At 36.7% G+C, this 8971-nt stretch overlaps 1 non-coding gene across 1 annotated transcript; it reads left to right on the top strand.

The window, feature by feature from the left end:
* The first annotated feature begins 1449 nt into the window (after positions 1-1449).
* On the top strand, positions 1450-1616 carry LOC115873950. Its single transcript, XR_004048718.1, has one exon. It is a non-coding gene; the product is annotated as a U1 spliceosomal RNA (small nuclear RNA).
* Positions 1617-8971: the final 7355 nt, after the last annotated feature.

Raw genomic sequence — 8971 nt, 5'->3', positions numbered from 1 at the left:
CATGCAGATGAAAGCCTAAGGATCACACCTGTCCCTCTGTCCTCACGATGGAGAATAATACTGTGGAGACCTTTTGGAGCCTGGGAACCTTTGTGAGCTTCACCTGGAACCTGAACTTGAGTTGAGGTCTTGGTGGGAGTGTTGGTCTTATTTTGAGCCTTGGCTTTGAACTTTGGCTAGCAGGGTCTCATATCCTAGGCAAGATGTTCCCAACCACACTTCCCAAGCTTGTGGTGGTTTCTGTAGGTGCATCCATTGAGCCTGTGGTTGGTGTCCACTGAGATCTTGGCTTGATCTTCTTGGCCTTTATAAGATCCTTGATAGCCTGGGCAAGCACACCCATGGCCTGGGCATTGTTGATCTGCATTTTCTTTAGGCCCTTCTTTTGGTGCTTCTTGGTGGAGTGCATGTTTCTTAGTAACTTGGGGTTCACCACCTTAAGAGAGTCACATCATTGTAATCAGGATTTTTGGGGGGCCATTTCTGTGCATTTGGGGGTTGGTTGGGCATAGGGTGAGTCTTGGACTTGGCCATGTGTGCACCCAAACCTGGTGCCATTGGAGAGCCAGGAACCAGAAGAGAGTGGAGGCCATCCTTTTTAGCTTACTTTGTTACCTGTTCTTTTCCCATTCATATGTCAATAGCATTTTTCAATATCATTGAACATTCAGCTAGCTATAGTTAAATGACTACATAATTTTAATCATAATTTATTAAACCAAAAGTTATCTGTATATTTACATGACAATTTTCAAAAATGTTAGCATGATACAATCACTTGGAGGAAATAGAATTGCTATTTCTTTGTCCTACAAAGTTTGCTAAACTAGTAACCCATTACCCATACATCAATCATATTACCATATGTAATGGTAGAAAAAGAACACTGACATTATTGTATCTGTATCATTACACACAATTCTAACATTTCCTTAGAATAAGTTTCAAAAATAAGAATTACTAGCATAAACTATAAAATTTTAAAATAATAAGTGAACATTTATATTTCTCTTTTGAGGGATATCTATCCACATATGTTCTTTTTTATGAAATGGCTATTTATGATATGATGAGAGAAAACTCATTTTTTTCAATAAAGATTATTGTTAATCTTTATATGTAATGTTGGAAATATGTTTTCCCTCAAAGCCTTGTTGTCTTATTTTAAATTTAAATTTTACATATTTTATACTGGACTCCGTCATTTTGGCTTGTTGTATTTCCTTTTGTTTTTATTTACAACACCGCTAGCATTGTGGGGTGTGAGTGGGATAACAGAATAACTACAAAAGGGAAATATGTGTATATTTCATGATTGTATTTGTTACATTACACGTTAAGAGGCACACTGGTGAAGCCATTCTGCTAAGAGGTGGGTGGTTTGAACTCAGCAGTGGCTCTGTGTGAGAAAGGTAGGACAGACATCTGCTTCCTTAAAGATAGTAAACTCTACTTACCTGGCAGGGGAGACACCAGGATCAGAAAGGTGGTTTTCCCAGGGCAAGGCTCATCCATTGCACTCCAGGTGTGCTGACCCCTGCGATTTTCCCAAATGCGGGGAAACCCAACTGCATAATTTGTGGTAGTGGGGGACTGCGTGTTTGAGCTCTTCCCTGAAAAAAAAGAAAGAAAGAAAATTCTATGGAGAAGTTTCATTTTATATGTAATTGTACATATTTCAGTTTTATTTTTGTCTGAGTAAATATCCCATAACCATTCATTAAACTCATTTATAATAATTTGAAATACTATAATTACCAATCTGGATCACGAAGGGGCTTTGTACTCCTATAAAGAGTTATAGTCTTGGAAACCCACAGGGGCAGTTCCACCCTCTCTGATAAGGTCACTAGGAGTCCAAATTGACTCAATGACAGTGTAAGAAACGTTTGTGCATGCATATATATGTATTTAGAGTAGAAAATTAAATCATTTAAAATGTTATTAAGTACAACTAACATGATATGTTAGTTGTAGATTAGTTGTAGGTATGTATCCAAAATTGGAAACCGCTACATGAAGGAAATAAAAAAAATAAAAGAAAATATCTGCAAATGGCTAAGTGTTCATGTAATTCAGTCTTTAAGATAATGATTAAATCCTTCTAAGTATATGCACAAAACGGTAGAGTTTAAAAATGTTCCTGAGGGGCTTACTCTGATTTCTTTTCACTGTAATTTTCACTAACTTTCATGAGAATTAATAGATTTTTGTGTGTGTCTTGAAACGCAAATGCAATTGTATAATCTTTGCATCCTGTAGTAAGTGATTTACAAAGAACATTTAAAAAGTAATATACAAAGAATAGATTGCTACCCTGGGAACCCGTGTGCCTGAACCTTCTCTAGGACGTTGGTGATCCAGCACTCAGTTTGCCTGTTCTTACCCCTACCGGAGACAACCAACCTCTTTATAGAATTGACACAATGAAATATATTTTCAATAATTTCTGTCCACTTTCCAGTACACACACATACACACACAGAATCAGACACACACGCACAGAGACGTGTACACACACATACAAAAAATGTAGTTGTCAGCACTGTGATGCTAACCACAAAGTCAGCAGTTCAAACCAAAGAACTGTTGTGCAGGAGAAAGATGAGGCTTTCTGCTCCTGCGAAGATTTATAATCTTGCAAACTTTATATACTGAGTGAGAATCAAAGGCAGTGTGATTTTGGTATTCTTGCAACAACGACAACAAAACTAACTAAAATAAGTATCACTGCTTTTTTGAGTTCCACAAGTAAGTGAGGTTGTATAACCACTTGAAACCTGGAGTGTAGAAAGCACGAGCTAAAAGTGTAGGCATGAGAGATTTAAAATGGGAAGAACAGTTAAGTTAGTCTCATCTTGGAATTTTGATATCTTACCGGAGGCTCTCCTGGAGGCCAAAATCATATGCTATCCCCCTCCTCAACCTTCAGGCTGTGAATATCACATGATGTGTTTTCCTAATAGCCCATATTTCCTTCTTAAAAAAAACCAATCCCAGTATCTCTCAATTTATGAAGATTGCTGATTGTCAGTGATAACTGAGTGCAGGGTCTAACTATTATCTACGACTTAAGATAACTGAGTGCAGGGGCTGACTATTATCAATGACTGTCCTCATGATCTAGAAACAATACAAAAGTAAATAAAACATCAGTACTTATTTGATGAGAGTCTTGTTTACTGCCTCACAGTTCAAGCGACATTATGTACCATTCTTTGCCCCTGGAATTTTAAACTCATAGTGATTTTATGGATACTTGAATAGAAAGAAGATGATGAGGAAGAACAGAGTTTACAAATAATCTGAAATTGGTAGAAAATATTGGACTTACAAAAACCAATGAAAGATCATGCTTCAAATGGCTCAGTAATACTACATGCAACAAATAAGAGCACTCGTGAGGCTCTTCTGTCAAAGACTTAATCTCAAGTCTAGATTCTGCTAATTATTTTCTTGCATCTTTGGACAAGTTATGTATTATCTCTAAATGACATTATCTATAAATTATGACAGTCATACCAACCTCATAGGGTGGCAGCAAAACTTAAATGATGGTGAGTACATAGACCATCTTGCACAGTAAGTCATAAGTGCAAAATTTTATTTTATATAAGATTTCAAGGATTGTAAAACACACCATTATTTTAATCTACTATTAATAAGGGAGAAAAAGACTACCAATTAAACTGTGACATAATGCCTTAATCATAATCCTGAGTGACAATCCATCACACCAGCCTCTCATTTACTTTGAAATTAATTTCAGCTACACCAAGGTTTGTGGCAGTTTCTTGTGATTTCAGTGGCATTTTTTGACTGTGACTGGCAAAATCTGTACACATATACCTGTAATAAATAATTAACAGGGTTCAGTCTTCTATTTCAGGGTACTGTCCTTCCTGTGATGATAAATAGATGATAGATAGAAGACAGAGAGATGATAGATAGATGATAGATAGATGATAGATAGATAGATAGATAGATAGATAGATAGATAGATAGATAGATAGATAAATAGAGATAGATAGATAGATATAGATAGATAATCCCTGTGGGGCAGTGGTACATAATGCTATCTGGACACTATGCATTAGAATTGAGTAGACGGCTCACAACTCTTTAAATCTTTCCATCTCTCTCCCTCTCATATGTACATTTGTTCTACCAGCCATCAATATGCCTGCATTATCATGCAATGTATTACCTTCTGTCATGATCTATCATGCTTTCTAGAAACCAAACCTGCATGCCTAAAATTTGAATTTTAAAGTATTTAGAAGATATTTGACATGATGTTTAAATTCAATATGTACAGTAACACGAATGCATTTACTTAATAGAAGTGATGACAAATAAAAAGATATGACCAGATGTGTGTATGTGTAACCAAATTGTCATAATATGCCAGCATAAAGTGATTGTATCAGGCTATTTATTATAAATTTCATTATAATTTTAGCAAGAATAGAACATAAAAATGTGTCCCTTAGACTTGTGAAATATACTTCACGTACAAACTTTTTTATCCTTACATATTTTTGAGAATAAAGTTTGTATCAATGAAGATCTTGTACACAAACACATTTTTATTATTTTTAAAGGCAACAGATGGGTAAGCCTCAGAAATTATACTTCCCACATACCCTTTCTTATGAAACAGAACTTGAAACTTATGAGATAAACAAGTTGTGGTACAAATTATGCTTTATCATTCAGTCATAAAAGAGAGGCTATCAAATTAAGAAAATACTTGAATGAGCCTTAAATGAATATTGCTAGGTCAAAGAAGGCAGTCTAAAAAGACTTCTTGAAGTATACTTGCAATTATTAGAAAAGGCAAAACCCTAGAGAATGGAAATGTCAGTGGATCACTGGTATGAACATTGGTATTGAATAGCTAAAGTGTGAAGGGCAGTGAAACTATTCAGCATGTTATTGCAATGGTGGATACATGATCTTACGCATTCGCAGAAACCCATATTGAACTTGGAGCACACAAAGTATAAAGTCACTTAAAAGGTCAGTGAATCCCAGAAGGGAATTCAGATAGTGACAAGAGAATCTAACTCGATTACAAATGTGTGGGGAAATTTTGTTAACTGGGGTGGGGGTGGGGGAGGTGGGGGGTGGAGGGTTGGAATGGGAGAGGGGTTCCAGTGGAGGATGAGCAACAACAACAACAAAATAGGCTAAGAAACTTTGGAAATGAGGGAAGACTCTAACGGACAAAAGCAACTATACACAAACACTGTTTTTAATAATGCTGCTCCCTACAAGCAGCGAATAATTGTGATACATGTATACTGGAAATAATTAAATAAACAGATGATGCTGAATGTCATAAGACCAATTTTTTGTTGTGGGCATGAGAATTTACAGATAAGGAAGAGGAGAAGATGAGAGTAGTCTTAAGGTTGGAAATAATAGTATAATTTCTCAATAGGAACTCACGTTTACTTTAATGATAGTGGGGTGTGTTTAGTTGTTCTGATTCAGGAAGACCCCACTTCTCCTTAGGAGTTTCAAAGCTGTGACCTTTTGGAAGATCCCAGCCTTGACTTCTGGGGCATCGGCCTGGGTTAGGAACACCGGTTTGTAGGGGAACATACAAGAGTTGGCACCACTCAGGGATTAGCATTGGGGACATTAGTATGATGCTTCAGTAGTCTCAATTTATTGCTGTCATTCATGAACTAAAGATGGAAATCCATAAATATTGAATATCATAAGCATGCTATATTTGCAAGTGAGATAGTAAACATACGGAAGTAATAGTTACAAAAGAACTTAATGACAACAGAAAAATAGAAATAGTTGTTAGGTGCCATCCAGCTGGTTCCGACACACAGGGGCCCAGTGCCCAACAGAAGGCAACACTGCCCGGGCCTGCGCCGTCCTCACAGCTGTTCCTAAGTTGACTGTTGTCTGAGCACCTGTGTCAGCCCATCTCACTGAGGGCTTCCACTGGATCACTGCCTCTCCATTCACGGAGAACGGTGTCCTTCTCCAGGGACTGGTCTCCCTGACGCGGCCAAAGTCTGTGAGATGAACTTCACCACCCTTGCCTCTGAGGAGTACTCTGGTCTGACTTCTTACCAGACACATCAGTCTGTCCTATTGGCAGTCCGTGGTACGTTCATCGTCAGTCCCACAATTCAAGTGTATAGATTCTTCTTTTGTCTTCTACCTTTTGTGGAGCAGAAAGACCTCATTTTCCCCTGAGGAGTAGCTGTTAAATTTGACTATTGACCTTGTGAGTAGCAGTGCATTTCATAACCAATAAAACCACTAGGCCTCTGTTTAACATGAAGACATATGTTAAAGGCACCTTTTAACATATGGTGAACATTTAATAAATATCACAGAAAAGTGATATCAAGGTAGGCAAGTACTTCCTCAGATACAGATCAGTTTGTCCTTTTAGAGTTCGGGATATCTGCGGTATTTGGGGCCAATACCATAATTCCAATGTGTTCATTCTTCTTTAGTTTTCTGTATCAGAACATCAACCTTTTCTCCCTTTATCATGACGTTATCTATTGGTCTAGTTGTGAGTGTTTGGGTCATCTTTACTGAAGACTGCAATTTTAATCTTCATCAGCTAATGCTTTATGTCTTCCTCACTTTCCGCAAGCAAGGTGGTGTCATCTCCACACCTCAGGTTGGTCATAAACCTTCATCTCATCCTGATGCCTGGGTCTTTTTCATATTATCCAGCTTCTTTGATGATTTGCTCAGAATACCGTTTGAATAAGTATGGTGACAGGAAACAACCTTTCCTGGTTTTAATCCATCTAGTATCCCCGTGTTCTTTTTGCACAACTGCCTCTTGATCCATGTATGGTGTAAAGTAATATTTGAAGATCAAATGATTTATTGGGTTATGTTATGATAGAAAATGTTGCTTATTAAAGTAATTTCATCCATTTCAATGGGTTCTGGTGCTGTCGTAGCATATATTAGTGTCACTTTGAGCTCTGAAATGCATATAAATATCCTAATGAGATAAATATTAATTGTATGTACTTTTTTTCTTTAAAATTTTTTAATATAATGTATTTCATTATATTCAGGGTGAATTATCCATGTCGACCAGGAGAAACAGAATAAGTATGGCTACCAGGGTCAATAAAAGCGATCAGCCCAATGGCAAGAGATATTCTAGTGTGCTTTGGGTCAAGGTCACTGCCCCATGACAAAGACAGGATTGGCTCAGAGGAAGAATAAATGAAAATGGGTAGGGCACAGGTAATTTTTTTCACCAGGCTACCACAAATACATGATCTAAGAACTCTTCGATGTAGCTTATTGCATTCACTATTCAAGGACAAAACCTACCCTCGTTTTATCTGATAAAAAGGTAAGCCTTAACTTTCTGTAATGTTGTACCTGCCATTTAGTAGTCACTCAGTTACTGCATTTTGAGGGACCCATTTCTCTGCAAATTGGACATATGATACAAAAAATGACGGGGAATAAAGGACAGAAATCCTGGCTTCATTTCTGAGGTGCCAAGGACTGACACTTTGCCTGGGGCACAAGCTTTGCTCCTCCTTCCTAGATATGTGTGTTAATTTCTCCTTAGTTAATGTCATAAATAAGATAATCACTCAAATTCATTTTCTCCAGAGGAAAATACATGGTGTTTATATGACCTAGCTTTGTAGTGTGATTGAGGCTGAGTTTTGTCTTCTGTCCACTGAGGCACTAATTAAAGTCTTTTCAGACTTTCCTTCACTCTGAAAGAAAAATCCTTCTGAATCCCTAACACTTATTATGGAAAATAACAAAGGACATTAGAAGCTCTTGAAACCATAGAAATCAATTACAAGTTTTTACCATTAATATTTTATTTCATGTATAATTTTAAAGAAAATAAAGCACATATTCACTGACAGTAAACTATATTTCAAGCCAAAATATCACCAGTTGTAACTATGTGGAACTAAAGAGAATAAGAATGATTCACTAAATGTCTGCCTGGAAAAAGGAACTAGCATGGTACTTTAATGTAAAATGAACCAAGACTAGTGTTTCTTCTGGTTCTATTTATGCAAGGAATGATTAATTTTAATTTTTAAAAAATAAATGTTATTTTATGCTTAGTCTTCTCTTATTTTAAATCTAGAAAATAAAATAAATTGGAGTATTTTTTTCATAGAGCTTGGATTATAAAAGGAAATTCAAAATTATTGAATCATGACTTACTATTTATTTCCAGCAAAGCAGAGTTGATTTGAGAAAATTGCACTATAGCTTTTTGAAGCTTTCGGACCACTAGAACATGTTACTATTAGAATTTCAACCATCTACATCTTTGTAGTTTTAGGTGCATTTGTAGCTTTCTTTGACCTTGAGTTTTATCTCCAGAAACCAGGATAATAGTAATTACTCCGCAGGTTTAATGTGAGGACAAATTAAAAGAATCGCTCACACACACCAAAAATAGTACATAATAAACTTGTTGCTGAAAGACTCCTCAGTGACTTAAAACAATACACATTTATTGCTCATCCATGTCACAGGTTAATGCTTGGCCTTGGAAATTCAGAGAATTCATAACCATGTAAATACATTCACCTTTCCTCCTGTCTCCTTCAAAGTCCTCAGAGTCCTTTCTTCTCAAAGAATTGGTTCGGGAGGTGGGGTCCTTTTAGGACCAGAAATAACGTAGAGAACTTAACTCACACATATCACCTTCCCCAGAACTTAAGCACATGGCCTGTCCCTGCATGGTAACAGGAAATGGCACTCAGGCACTGCCTCATACAAAGACAGAGGAATGTTGGTCAGCACTAGCAGTCCTGGCTACAGACCACTTTCTTCCCACTAGAAAAAGAGATATATTCTCAAGATTTTTCTTCTATCAACCCAAAATACATTGCAATAAATATGCAAGGATGAAAATCTAAAATAGAACAAAATGTCCGTAATTATTGTTGGCATGGCCTTCAAAGATGAAATCAGT

The sequence above is a fragment of the Echinops telfairi genome, unplaced genomic scaffold, assembly GCF_000313985.2.
Source record: "Echinops telfairi isolate 266 unplaced genomic scaffold, ASM31398v2 ScPeMD7_7469;HRSCAF=8507_1, whole genome shotgun sequence".
Lineage (NCBI taxonomy): Eukaryota > Metazoa > Chordata > Mammalia > Afrosoricida > Tenrecidae > Echinops > Echinops telfairi.
Note: the sequence above shows the minus strand (reverse complement) of the source record. Positions and strands in the feature narration are given on the sequence as shown.